This window comes from Lynx canadensis, chromosome C1 (genome assembly GCF_007474595.2).
Source record: "Lynx canadensis isolate LIC74 chromosome C1, mLynCan4.pri.v2, whole genome shotgun sequence".
Taxonomy (NCBI): domain Eukaryota; kingdom Metazoa; phylum Chordata; class Mammalia; order Carnivora; family Felidae; genus Lynx; species Lynx canadensis.
In genome coordinates this window covers 103,453,448-103,468,205 of record NC_044310.1, presented here as the reverse complement: position 1 = coordinate 103,468,205, position 14,758 = coordinate 103,453,448, and the positions used below count along the sequence as shown (strand labels likewise).

The 14,758-nt window shown below is 43.1% G+C and overlaps 1 long non-coding RNA gene across 1 annotated transcript in view; it reads right to left on the bottom strand.

Moving 5' to 3' along the window:
* Positions 1–14,717, bottom strand: part of LOC115521068 — a 50,127-nt gene extending 35,410 nt beyond the window's left edge. Inside the window, exon 1 of the long non-coding RNA XR_003970947.1 lies at positions 13,256–14,717. This is a non-coding gene — a long non-coding RNA (uncharacterized LOC115521068). The remainder of the gene's footprint in view (positions 1–13,255) is intronic.
* Between the last annotated feature and the right edge of the window lie 41 nt (positions 14,718–14,758).

The following is a 14,758-nucleotide window of genomic DNA, read 5'->3' as shown; positions in this document are numbered from 1 at the left end:
GGCCAAAATGAACAAATCAGGAGACTAGAGATGCTGGAGAGGATGTGGAGAAACGGGAACCCTCTTGCACTGTTGGTAGGAATGCAAACTGGTGCCGCCACTCTGGAAAACACCGTGGAGGTTCCTCAAAAAATTAAAAGTAGATCTACCCTATGACCCAGCAATAGCACTGCTAGGAATTTACCCAAGGGATACAGGAGTGCTGATGCATAGGGGCACTTGTACCCCAATGTTTATAGCAGCACTTTCAACAATAGCCAAATTATGGAAAGAGTTTAAATGTCCATCAACTGGTGAATGGATAAAGAAATTGTGGTTTATAGACACAATGGAATACTATTTGGCAATGAGAAAGAATGAAATATGGCCTTTTGTAGCAACGTGAATGGAACTGGAGAGAGTTATGCTAAGTGAAGTAAGCCATACAGAGAAAGACGGATACCATATGTTTTCACTCTTATGTGGATCCTGAGAAACTTAACAGAAGACCACGGGGGAGGGGAAGGCAAAAAAAAAAAAAAAAAAAAGTTAGAGAGGGCGGGAGGCAAACCATAAGAGACTCTTAAAAACTGAGAATAAACTGAGGGTTGATGGGGGTTGTGAGGGAGGGGAAAGCAGGTGATGGGCATTGAGCAGGGCACCTGTTGGGATGAGCACTGGGTGTTGTATGGAAACCAATTTGACAATAAATTTCATATTAAAAAAATTTTTTTTAATCTGAAAATTTCAAAAAAAAAAAGAAGTGAGGATTATTTTGAATTTGGAAAAAATAACTTTCATTATTTAAAAAAAACAAGAGTCCAGATTATATCATCATTAGGGTCACTGGTCACAGGTTGGGTTCTTCAGAAGCAGATGCCGAGCTGGATTTCAGGTAGAAGATGTTGGTCAAGGATCGATACTTGGGCAAGGAAGGGAGTGGAAGGAGAATGAATCAGAGGAGGCAGTAAAGACCTGAAGAGGCTTTACCACCCCACTAGAGCACTTTAGAGCAAGCACTGCCCACATAAGTGTCCCACATTGGGTCAAAATGGCCTGACCTTTCTCAGTCACCAAATGCAGGCTGCACGCAGAAGGGCACGACCTCAGGTGAAGAGTGGCCTCTGTAGCTGAGGCAGAATCAGACGGATTTAACAGCTAGAGGCTCCTCTTGATTACACCCCTTGCAGTTGGGCAGTAAGTCTTTCCTGGAAGGGAGATCTAGGTGCCTTCCACAACCATGCCTTCCCTCCTCGATCCCAGTTCTTAGGCTCCCGCATCACATGCTTAGTTACTACACAAACAATAACAAAACAATCTTACATAGCACGTTTACCATGTTCTCACATATGGCACGCTTCCCTAATTCATAGGACGGAACCAAGAGGACTGTGAGGGATGTTTTTTAAAAGCACTGCACAGCTTTTTCATGACATTTGCTTTCCCCACTTCAGTAAGGCCATTTCATCTAAGATTGGTTCAAATTGTGAAACAGGGAACTTAAGCGCTTCCTCTTCTCAATGCAATTCTCTCCCCTGCTAGCAACTCTTTTCCTTGTTCCTCTCAGACAGCTGTTGCTTTAATATTGGCAAAAATCCCTGTGCTCATGGTAACATCTTACCCCAGCCTCTCCTTCAGGTAGCTCCATCTCTCTTTTCTACAACTGGCTAAGCCTGGAAAATGACCAACACACTTAATGCAAACAGGTTCTAATGACTAAGTACAATGCACTATTCTGCCAAACACAGTTGTGTTTCAAAAGTGGTGCCCACATGTAACAACAGAAGCATAGGCAACAAAAGAAAAAAAATACATTGGATTTCACCCAAATTCAAGACTTTCGTGTATCAAAGGACATTATCAATGGAGCGAAAAGATAACCCACAGAATAGGAGAAAATATTTGCAAATCATATATCTAATAAGGTACTGACATATATATAAGGAACTCCCCAAAACAAACAAAAAAAAGCCAAACAAAACTCAAAAATGAACTTTTTGGGGAACCTGGGTGGCTCAGTCAGTTGAGTGTCCGACTTTGGCTTGGGTTGTGATCTCACGGTTCATGAGTTCGAGCCCCTCACCAGCCTCTCTGCTGTCAGCTTGTCAGTGCAGAGCCCACTTGGGATTCTCTGTCCCCCTCTCTCTGCCCTCTCCCCTGCTTGCGCTCTCTCAAAAATAAATAAACATTTTTAAAAATGAACTTTTTGATTAGAGATTTCTCCCCAGAGTATACACAAATGGCTAATAAGCAACTGAAAAGATGCTCAGCATCACTAGTCATTGGGGGAAATGCAAACCAAAACCACAATGAAATACCACTTCATGCTCATTAGGATGGTTATTATAAATAAACAAAAACAAAATGAAAAACAGAAAATAAGCATTCGGAACAACGTGAAGGAATTGGATCACTTACACATTGCTGGTGGGAATGTAAAATGATGTAGCTGCTGTGGAAAATATGGCAGTTCCTCAAAAAAGTTAAACATAGAGTTATCATAAGAGTCAGCAGTTCCACGTCTGGGGACCTACCCAAAAGAACTGAAAGGGACTTGAATGGACATTGGTGCACCCATATTTGTAGCAGCATCATTAACAATAGCCAAAACATGGAAATCACCCAAATGTTGGATGAAGTGGTGTGTACATACCATGGAATATTATTCGGCCTTAAAAAGGAAGGGAATTCTGATATGTGCTACAATGTGGATTAACCTTGAGGACATCACGCTAGGTGAAAGAGCCAGACACAAAAGGCTACATATTATACGATCCCATTGATATGAAATGTCTATAATTGGTTAATCCACAGAGGAAGTAGATTAGTGGTTGCCAGGGGCTGGGGGAACGGAGGAATGGAGAGTGACTGATAATGAGTCTGAAGTTCCCTTTGGGGGTAATGAATATGTGCAGGAATTAGACTGTAGGGATGGTTGTACAGCTTTACGAACATACTAAAAACCACTGAATTTTATACTTTAAAAGGGTGAATTTTATGATATGTAAATTATAGCTCAATTTTAAAATTTGTTCAGATAGTTCCAACTTCACGGAGACCTCCCTGAGCCTTCTGGTTAGGGTTAACCACTCCCTCTTGTGCACAAGCTTTAGATCACATCTTTATTGAGTCATGTCATTTTTTGTAATATCCCAGCCCCTGAGCTCCACCTAGACAGGACTGCATCTTGTCTATGCCTGTATCTTCTACCCGGCACACTGCTTGAAACTCAGCACACAGTCAATAAACACGGGTTGAACTGAAGATATTACCTACTTTCCAAGACTTTATAATACACAGCAATATTGAGTAATCCATTTGTTGGATATGATAAATATTATCCACACATTATGTGCAAGACTTCAGTGATATAAAAATGAAAGATGCATGGTCTCTACCTTTGAGGAACTTACAAATTTTTGGTGGAAATAAGCACACTTAAATACAAGCATACCTCAGTTTATTGCGCTTCACAGATACTGTGGGGTTTTTTTTCTTTTACAAATTGAAGGTTTGTGGCAATCCTGCATCAAACAAGTTTGTCGGTGTCATTTTCCCAATAGCATTTGCTTTGTTTCTCCGCATTACATTTTGGTAATCTTTGCAGTATTTTACACTTTTTCATTATTGTTATATTTGTTGGTCGGCAATCTTTGATGTTACTACTGTAATTGTTTTGGGGCACCATTGGCAAACTTAATCTATAAATGTTGTGTGTGTTCTGAATGCTCCAGCCACCGAGCATTCTCATGTCTTTGTCCCTCTTCTCAGGCCTCATTATTCCCTGAGGCACAATACTATTAGGCCAATTAATAACCCTACAATGGTCTGTAAGTATACAAGGGAAAGGAAGAATCACGTCTCTCACTTTAAATCAAAAGCTAGAATGATTAAGCTTCATGAAGAAGGCGTGTTGAAAGCCAGAGCCTGAGCCAGAGCAAGGCCCTCATTCTTTTCAATTCTGTGAAGGCCGAGCAAGGTGAGAAAGTTGAAGAAGAGTTTGAAGCTAGGAGAGGTTGGTTCGTAAGGCTTAAGGACAGGAGCCGTCTCTGTAACCTAAAAGTGCAGGAGGAAGCAGCAGGTGCTGATGCAGAAGCGGCAGGAAGGTATCCAGAAGATCCAGCTAAGACAATTAACAAAGGTGGCTACACTAAACAACAGGTTTTCAATGTAGACAAACAGCCTTATATTAGAAGATGATGCCATTTAGGACTTTGATGACTACAGCAGGAGAAGGCACTGCCTGACTTCAAAGCCTCAAAGGACAGGCTGACTCTCCTGTTAGAGGTTAATACAGCTGGTGACTCAAAGTTGAAAGCCGATGCTCAGTTACCATTATGAAAATCTTAGGGCCCTTAAGAACTATGGTAAATCTACTCTGCTTATGCTCTAAACGGAAATGGAAAAACAAAGCCTGGATGACCGCACATCTGTTTACAACATGATTTACTGAATATTTTAGGCCCACTTTTGAGACCTGCTGCTCAGAAAAAAAAGATTCCTCTGAAAATATTATTGCTCATTGACAATGCACCTGGGTGCCCAAGAGCTTCAATGGAGATGTACAACAAGATTCACGTTGCTTTCATGTCTGCTAACACAACATCCATTCCACAGCTCATGGGTCAACGGGTCATTTCAACTTTTGAGTCTATTTAAGAAATACATTTCATAAGGCTGTAGCTGCCATAGATAGTGATTCCTCTGATGGAGCTGGCCAAAGTAAATGGAAAACCTGGAAAGGATTTGCCATCCTAATACCATTAAGAACATACATGACTCATGGTAAGAGGTCAAAATGTCAGCATTAACAGGAGTTTGGAAGAAGTTGAATCCACCTCTCATGGACGACTTTGAGTGGTTCCAGACTTCAGTGGAGACAGTAACCGCAGATGTGGTAGAAATAGCAAGAGAATTAGAAGTAGAGCCTGAAGATGGGACTGAATGGCTGCCATCTCATGATCAAACTTGAATAGAGGAGGAGCGGCTCCTGATGGATGAACAAAGACAGCGGTTTCCTGAGATGGAATCTACCCCTGGTGAAGATGCTGTGAAGCTTGTTGAAATGACAACAAAGGATTCAGGACATTACCTAATATTACATACACTCAGTAAAGCAGCGGCAGGGTTTGAGAGGATTGGTTCCATTCTGAGAGAAGTCCTACTATGGGTAAAATGCTATTAAACTTTATTTTTAATGTTTAGGTATTTATTTTGAGAGAGAGAGAGAGAGAGAGAGAGAGAGCGCACGCGTGCACGGTGGGGTGTGGGGGGAGAGGGAGAGAGAAAATCCCAAGCAGGCTCCACACTGTCAGCGCAGAGCCTGAGGTGGGGCTCCATCTCACAAACCATGAGATCATGACCTGAGCTGAGGTCAAGAGTCGGACACTTAATCAACTAAGCCACCCAGCCTCCCCTAAAATGCTCTTAAACAGCACATGCTACAGGGAAATTGTTTGTGAAAGGAAGAGCCAATTGACATAGAAACTTCACTGCTGTCTTAGCGTAAGAAATTGTGCAACGACCCAACCTTCGGCAACCACCATCCTGCACCCCTGATTGGTCAGCAGCCAATTGACCATATTGAGGCAGGACACTCTACCAGCAAAAAGGATTATGACTTGCCAAAAGCACAGTTGGTGGTTAGCATTTTTTAGTGATAAAGTGTTTTTTAATTAAGGTATATGCATTTTTAAGATATAACACTACCACACGCTTAATATACCACAGCACAGTGGCCACATCACTTTCGTACGCACTAGGAAACCAAAAAATTCATTTGGCTCACTATTTTGCAGGGAGGTCTGGAACTGAGCTCACAATGTCTCCGAAGTATACCTCGACACAAGGTAGAAAATAAGCGCCACGTGAATGGCATGACAATCCACAGCTAGCAGTTCAGTGAAGTAAAAAATGACTACCTTGGGGGTGATGAAGAAGATTTTGTTGACGTAGAGGCATGAAAGTGAACTTTAGGGTTGTAACAAGATGAGAAAATGAAAGCTTCCGCTGAGGCACATTCCAGAGCTGTGTGTTGGACCAAACTGCAAACACTTTCAAAGTAGGTGGTAAAAAGTGGGGGAAGAGAGGCAGGTAACTCTTAAATTGTCACCTACATTGATGGCATAAAGGGACGCTGAACTGGAGAGAGGAAGCATTTTGAACAAAGCATTTCTTTGGAGAGAGAACTACTGAGTGTGAAGAATTCTACCCTCCTCCCCAAGGGTGAAGGAGGAGAGAGAGGGAGATATGCTCCTTACCTCAAATCACAGCACAGGACTTTGAGGGAACCACCTGCAGAACTTAATGTGTGTCTCTGGCAGTTTGAGGCACACAGGACTGCCACCTGGCATGCACTTGAGACATGTAAATCTAGAGGGCTGAGGTGTGGGGAAGCAGCCACACTCCCAGAGGCCACCTGGGCAAACAGTGCTTCCTTCCAAGGGACCAGAGGAGGTCCCCGAGGGAAAGGGAGTCAGTCTGCTCAAAATGACCTCCCGCAGGGGTGGGGGCCTTAGCAGAAGCAAGCTGGATGGGGGACTGCTGTGCCATACCTCAGGGTGAAGTATGGGGAAAGGGAAGGTCTCTGGGGAACCCACGAAAAAGTCCCTAAAAGAGCAATCAACTTTAAACAGCTGCAAGGTCCAGACAGCACCGGTTCGATCATTTCCACAGTACTTATCAACAAGGGTTGTGCTAATTTCCCTTCCTAATTCCTCTTTACTAATGTCCCTCCCCAAACTCCAGACCCTGAAGGGGTCAGAGATAGGTTGATACAATGGAAGAAGAGAAGAAGGAACATTCGAGGAGGAAAGAGAAGCCAAGAATGCTTCTCTTCCTCACCTTCAAATGTCAAACTTCTAGCCTACGGTCAGCCCAAGCGTGAGGAGGGAAGAAACTTCAAGGTTCAAGTTCTAATTCTTCTCTTGGACTGCCATTTTAATTCCTGATTGCCACTTTATTTTGTGACTTAAAAAGTGACTGAGTGCTTTTATTACCTCTGCCTTTGTCTCCTCTAAGGGCAAGGAAGAGACAGCCCTTGGTGAGATGTAAAGAGACAGTGGGGGGTCAAAAATGGATTTGCCTTAAGATTCCATTCTACCAGTTGTGCTTGTTCAATGGAAGTATTACAGGCAGAGAAACAGGAAAAGGAGCCTCCAGCAAAATTATGGAGGTAGCCAGATCCAAGTTTTATTTGGCAAAGGAGACATAGATAAATACATCTATCCCAGGAGTAGGGACAGCGTGAGGGAGGCTGTAAATATGGACAGGGAGCTGACTGGAAGGGCCTCCAGTGCCAAGCTAAAGAGTCACTTAAATACTAAAGTAAAATGTCAGTGTATTTGGTATTTATTTCACATAATGTATTTTAAGTACTTGAGATCAGTAAAACAAAGTATTTAATACATTACAAATACAAAAATTGATAATCGTAAGTAAAATGTAAATATACTGAATATATATTAAATATGCTCTAATATAAAGATAAAATGTTGCTTAAGCACTACATAAAGTTTAATTGAGAGTTAAAAATGAAATTGACAACAACAAAATGAAATAAAATTATGATCTTTTTTAAAAAGTGATCTTGGTCTTTCAATGATGTCATCATTGAGTTATGAAAAACTTTCCAGTTGCTGAAAGTTTCTTTCTGAATCTACACTGGTTAAGGGAATAATAAGGAGATAATTGTAAGCTGTTCTCAAATATTTTTCTGTAGCCTATGATCTTCAAACAATCCTATCTCTTGGGAGATAACTTTGAGGAAATTTGGAGGGGGGCAATATTTTGCTTCTCTGCAGAAACAACAATTTTTTTATTAAAAATTTTTTTAATGTTTATTTTTGAGAGAGAAAGAGAGAGACAGAGAGACAGAGCATGAGCATGGGAGGGGCAGAGAGAGGGAGACACAGAATCTGAAGCAGGCTCCAGGCTCTGTCAGCACAGAGCCTGATGTGGGGCTTGAACCCTCGAACCCTGAGATCATGATCTGAGCCAAAGTCGGGCACTCAACCAACTGAGCCACCCAGGCACCCCTAACAATTTTTTTATTGGTTACAAGCTACAAGCCATATATATATATATATACATATATACACACACACATATGTATATGTATATATGCATGTGTGTGTGTGTATCTTCCAAAAAAGTATTTCTCATTTGTTTTCATCTTCCTATTTTATCTTACCTAAGTAGAGATGTTAATGCAGATACCATATTAATGCCAATAGTGTCTGTTCATATTCCATTTGCTGGAAAGTCTTTGTAATAGATAAGAATCATTTCTGCATTAGAAGCTTTCCTTTGGTGGTTGCTATTTTCTTCTTTTGCTTGAAGTTTATGGAAGTATAGAAGACAGCTTTCTCAACAAGCTCACCTATAGTCAAAGTCTTTAAAAAATTTTTTTTTACATTTATTTGTTTTTGAGAAACAGAGTGAGACAAAGCATGAGCAGGGGAGGGGCAGAGAGAGATGGAGACACAGAATCTGAAGCAGGCTCCAGGCTCTGGGCAAGCGGTCAGCACCAAGCCTGATGCGGGGCTTGAACCCACAAACTATGAGATCACGACCTGAGCCAAAGTCGGACGCTCAACCGACTGAGCCACCCAGGTGCCCCATCTATATAGTCCAAGTCTTTTTTTTTTTTAATTTTTTTTTCAACGTTTTTTATTTATTTTTGGGACAGAGCGAGACAGAGCATGAACGGGGGAGGGGCAGAGAGAGAGGGAGACACAGAATCGGAAACAGGCTCCAGGCTCTGGGCCATCAGCCCAGAGCCCGACGCGGGGCTATATAGTCCAAGTCTTAATGAAGCATGTCTGTGGTATGTCAAGACATAAATAATTGAGATTTTTTTTTTAAACTCCTAAATTAACAGTATGACACCAACAGAAATACCAGTATTCCAGGTATAAAGCAGCACGGAATACCAGACTGGTGGGCCACTGAACGCTGATACCAAGAATCATCCTGTGGGCAAAGGGGAGCCAATACAAGTGTTTACACAAGGAAATGACGGAGGTACAGAGGCAGAGGTAGACATACCTAATTGGAGTTCTAAGAGCTGCAGGAGAGGATTAAGCCCACGTCCCTCTGCTGAAAGATGAGCAACTTCGCCGTGAGCCCCTGACAAGGCGCACAGGGGGTTGATTAATAACAGGACGAAAGACGGCAGAAAGGTGTGGAAGACATCTGCTGTGTCCCCTCATCATCCATTGTCCCTTTGCTGCTGAGAACAGTTCTCTGAGTCTCCTTTGAAGAGCTGCTTTCACCCCTCTGCTCGTTTGCTTTGGGTGGGTTTCACTTACTTCCCCATCAACTCCAGGGATGGTCAGAAATGATTTGTTCAGAAATTAAGCATGTGTCCCGAATCTGGCAAGTGATTCTGAGGCCCAGGATCTCTGTTTGCATGAAGGGAAAAAAAGCTCATTGTTTCCAGCTAAGCTGAATGGGGAAGAGCGACGGCCACGGTGCAAACCAGGGGCAGCCTAGCAGTCGCCAGACAGTTTGAAGTTACACAGTTTGAGGCTCAAAGCAACAGAGAGAGAGAAATGAAGCTGGAGGCCGCAAAAGAAGCCAGAAACCATCTGTATGTCCTCTTTGGAAAAACATCCATTCAGGGCTTCTGCCCATTTCTTTTCATTAGAAACCAATGTTATCAGTGCTTCTAGCCAGCTAAGCCTGAGGCAGTTCTGAAGTTTTCCATAACGTGGGCTAATCAATTCCTCTCTTTTCTTTCCTCCTGTTAACCCAGCTTGAATCAAGTTTTCTGCCACTTGTGACCCAACAAGTGCTAAATGATATTCAAGAAAATAATCGAGGAAGCCATCAATCACTGAGGTGATAACAGGGAGAGAGAGACTTACTGGTGAGAAGTTCTGAAGGAAAACCAACGTTTTAATCTCACATGTTGGAGGGATACCACACACGCGATATAGCACACAAATTACTAACCCCTTCCCCAGCATAAGTTTAGCAGTATCTATCTGGGGCTCATATTATAGGTCCAGATGTTACACGGGCAAGGGCTCTAATTCAAACTACCCAGCAATCCAATTATAATTATGTACTTATATCTTTATAATTAATATGATAATACATAAGTAACATTATTATTTTTATTATTATTACTATTGATGGGTTTTCTCTTTTCCAAACTTATTGGGGAAAAGAGAAAACCCATCACTGGGGGAAATAATTTGTTGGAGGTGAAACTATCAATCTTACCTGCCTCAATGTGTGTCTTTACCTCCTTCTTCCCTATCTTGCTGGAAGAGGTGACCCTTAATGAAAGACATAACCCTCCTGTGGATGGCTGATCTTAATTGGAGAGGTGGGACTTCTCCTGTCCAAGGTGGATCCTTCCTCCTTTCTTTATCATACCTTCTCCCACCTCCTTAAGGGCTTTGTCCTATCAATGATTCCTTTTTTCTTGCTTCCTCTCTACTGGCAATTTTCTCCCATTTTTATAAAAAATCCCCCTGTACTAAAATAACGCCGTCCTAGACTATCAGTAGTTCTGAAAGTGTGATCTGAAGAGCTCCTATATCAGAATCACCTGGGGGTACTTGTCTAAAACTAAAATTACTAAAATTGCAGAGTCCTGGACCCCACCCTGATCTGTAAGACTCAATGGTGCCCTGGAACCTGCACTTTGACAAACCCTCCAGGTGATTCCAATGCACCAGGCAATGGTGCACTACCCTCACTTGTGTGTACTGTGAATATTTCACTTTCCCATGATCCTCAAATCTTCAAAAGCATCAAGCCTGGCTCCCTTCCCATACACATACTGATTTTGCAGAAAAAAGAAACCATTAAAGGAAAAAAAAAACCCTCTAATTCCCATATTATAAATGTAACTCCATTCATGGGGTGCCTGAGTGGTTCAGTCAGTTAAGCGTCTGACTTTGGCTCAGGTCATGATCTCACGGTTCGTGAGTTCGAGCCCCGTGTTGGGCTCTGTGCTGACAGCGCGGAGCCTGGAGCTATGAGCTCTGTGTCTCTCTCTCTCTGTTTGCCCCTCCCCTGCTCAGGCTCTGTCTCTCTTTCTCTCTCAAAAATAAATAAACATTAAAAAAAAAAAAAGAAACATAACTCCATTCACACACACCTACCCTTTCTACTTTTCCTCCTGTCAACATGGAAAATATGTACTTTCTCCTTCTGAGGCTAATTATGACATCTGAGTTCATTTGTCCCCTTTTCCTACCCTCCTAAGCGCTCCACTCGATCTACTATCCAGTCTCTTATATTTTTAACCTCTCCGTATCCACAGCCTTCTTTTTATCAACATTTAAACATATGTACAATTGACCCTCAGACAACACGGGGTTAGAAGTGCTGACCTCTCCCTCCCGGCGCCCGAAGTCAAAAGTCCACCTATAACTTTTGACTCCCCAAACAGTTAACTACTAACAGCCTACTGTCGACCAGGAGTGTTACTGGTAACACAAGCAGTCAGTTAACACGTAGTTTGTACGTTATGTGTATTAGGTACCGTAGGCTTACAATCAAGCAAACTAGTAAAAAGAAAATGTTATTAAGAAAAACATACAGGAGAGGGGCGCCTGGGTGGCTCAGTTGGTTAAGCATGCGACTTCAGCTCAGGTCATGATCTCACAGTTCGTGAGTTGGAGCCCCATATGGGGCTCTCTGCTGTAAGCTCTGAGCCCACTTGGGATCCTTTGTCTCCCTCTCTCTCTGCCCCTCCCCCACATGCATGCACTTTTGTCTCTCTCAAAATAAATAAACATTAAAAAAATCATAAGGGAGGGAAAACACACTTACAGTATGTACTGTAATTACTGAAAAAACATCCATGTGTAAGTGTACACGCCCTGCTCACACCTGTGTTGTTCAAGGGTCAACTGTGCAAACATCTCCCATCTTCAAGACGATTCTCCCTTAACTTCATGAACCAAACACCTCCAGCGACTGTACTCATTCACCTCTTCTTCTCGGCTAAACTTCTTCAAGATGTCTACACTTATTGCCCACTTGCTGCCCACTTCTGTTTAATTCCCACCCCGCTATTTTCCTGCAACTTCTCTCACTAAAATGACCCCAAATTCCTTTGTCGTTAAATCCAGTGGACACTCAGTCTGCACGTTATCGGACCTTTCAGTTCTATTTGACACTGTCGTCCATTCCCTTCTTGGAACCTTGGCTTCCTTGATATCTCACTCTCTTCTTCCTATCTCTGTGCTGCTCCTTCCCACTTTCCTTCTCAGGCTTCTCTCCCTCTGCCCTTCCCTTAAACGGCGGGCTCCTAGAGTCCTGTCCTAGCCCCCTTTTTTTTGCTTGCCTCACTCTATCCACTCGCCCCATGAATCTTACCCAAGCCTATTGTTTCAGCTAATAACTAGGTGCAGAAGAACCTCATGTATACATTCCCATCTGAGCTCCAGACCCACACAACCAATTATCTAGAAGGCATTTCTACTTTGATGCCTCACAGGTACCTCACATCAGATATATTCAAAATTACCTTGGCAACTTCCGCTCAACCCCCTTCCAGGTAAAAAGGCATTCTCGTGGAGCTGCCCAAGTCAGGAATTTACCAGTGATCCTTGACTCCTTCCTCCCTCTCTCTCCTGTTAACTCCCTCCTAAATGTTTCACACTCGGAACAGCCTTTCCCCAATCTTGCTCCCTTCCCATCCAGGGTGATACCCTGGAAGAAAAGGCCACAGTTATACTGACCAAATATTTGCTGTAGTTAATTTAAAAGTAGGCTCCAAGCTTCCTGTCAACCCAGTAAAAATGAAGGAAAAGTAATCTTCATAGTTTGTAATCCTCGTTCTAAGGCTAACACGTTACTCTAAAAGAAATTTCTCAGGAGGAGATTTATATAGGGAGCAAAATGCGATGAAATGGACAATGTTCTCAACAGCATCCCTGTGATAGATCCTATAATTTCACTCGGCAGGTATTTTTGGAGTACTTACTATGAACCAGGCTCTGTGCTCACCATTGCACATAAAACAAGTGAATGTGGTTATTTCTTATCTAATCTCATGATTAAAACCAATTTGGGCATCATGTTAAATGCCACTGTCTGCACACAATTTGGTGGGTTTCCCAAGCCATCCCTGCCTGATGGTAAAACTGGGGTCACAACAACAGCAGTTCAGTTCGTCCACCTCCTCCCCTCTCCCCCCGGGGCCATCCCCAGACCCTAGGGCATGACTTCACGATGTCTAGCCTTTCCTTTAAACCGCAGCTCACTTAAAAAAAAAAAAATTATAAACAAACAAACAAATGGCACTTACCAGCAGTATCAGCACCACCATGCATCACGTACTCAATATTTATAGGACTCCCCAAGAGCTGTCGTATATGTGCTGACAAACAGTGCTCTCAGCCACCACACAGAATCTGTCATTTTCCAACCTAACCTGCTCTGGCTTCCTGCGGAGATCCACTGCTAAGATATCCCCAGCGCAGTCACCCCAACCACACATGTGTGTCCCGGCCAATGTGTGTGTCCCGCTGCTCTTGCTTAAATAGGTCGAAGGTGCTGCTCCTGATGTTTGACAAACTTGTGCTGAGGCTGCCAGAGTGGAGGGTGTGGGCTAGGGTGGCCTGTCCATTGTGGCCGAAGGTACTGGTTCCCAGATGCCAACGTTACATCATCTTAAAGCTTACCCTGATGTACTGAAGCTGCCGAAGCTGTTCAAATTATCAGGGTCCTTCCGCACAAAAGTTGTACCATGTTTTGCCACGCTGTGGAGAACAGATATCTCTAACTACGGGGATTATAGTTTCCAAAGCAGTGTTGTCTGGCACTCCTGGGGCCTATAGAAAAACAGCTTTCAGTTTGTACTCACATCAGGATGCACAATAAGACTTTGAAGAGAGTCCAACCAGGCAGGGGTGAGGCCAGGGGGAAAACTGTGACAATGAGCCCGTTCCAAAATCACCCTTCCCCCATAGTAGGGTATTCATAACCTTGCAGCTTGCTGAACAAGCTTAGATCCAGGTCAGAAGTCATACTCCGTAAGTATGTTGTCTTCAGATTTGGCCCAGTTTGATCCAGGACTAAAAATCAGAAGGATTTAGGAACTGGTTAGATGGCCTATATTCAGAGTCTTCTCACACAGGTCTCTCCTCTCAACTTGACCTTTGCCTTCAGACACAGCTGGTTCCATTATGTTCTGTTGTCAAGATTTAGAACCCAGGCTTGAGGCAGTCCCATATGCAAGAGAAACCAGACCAACAGGTGCTTACAGGTCACACTGTCCTTTGTAAATTAAGGTGTTTAGTCACTGGGACACTCACAGGCAGGCCCTGGATTTTTCCACAAGAAATATTATGGATATAAGTGAGCTTAAAGTTCTACGTGTATGCGACAACTTGGGCCTCTTTGAATTCAGAAAGGGCCGTTTAATCTTTAATCTTGGTAAGTGAAGATTAAATATAAAACGCCTAGTGCCATCCTTCGCAAGGGGTGATCACTCAGTAAATTGGTGTCTGGGCTTTTAGCCTCACAGACCCCAGCTTCCAGGACGGAAGTGTCCTACACACCTTAGACTCAAAATTACTCCCCTCTATCACCCAGTTCTACCCCAGTCTTCTCTTTTCCTACCTTATCGGCCAGGCAAAGTCGCGGATTCATTCCTACCAACTACATTGACCACCCAGTCCCGGAGACTTGGACCCTCAGCTGCTGGGGAGCGAGATGCAAAGTCTGGGGCAAGAAATTACCTCCCAGCTCTGAGCCCGCCGCGCGCAGCCTTGTGGGAGTTGTAGTTCTCACAACTCAGAGCCTCCAA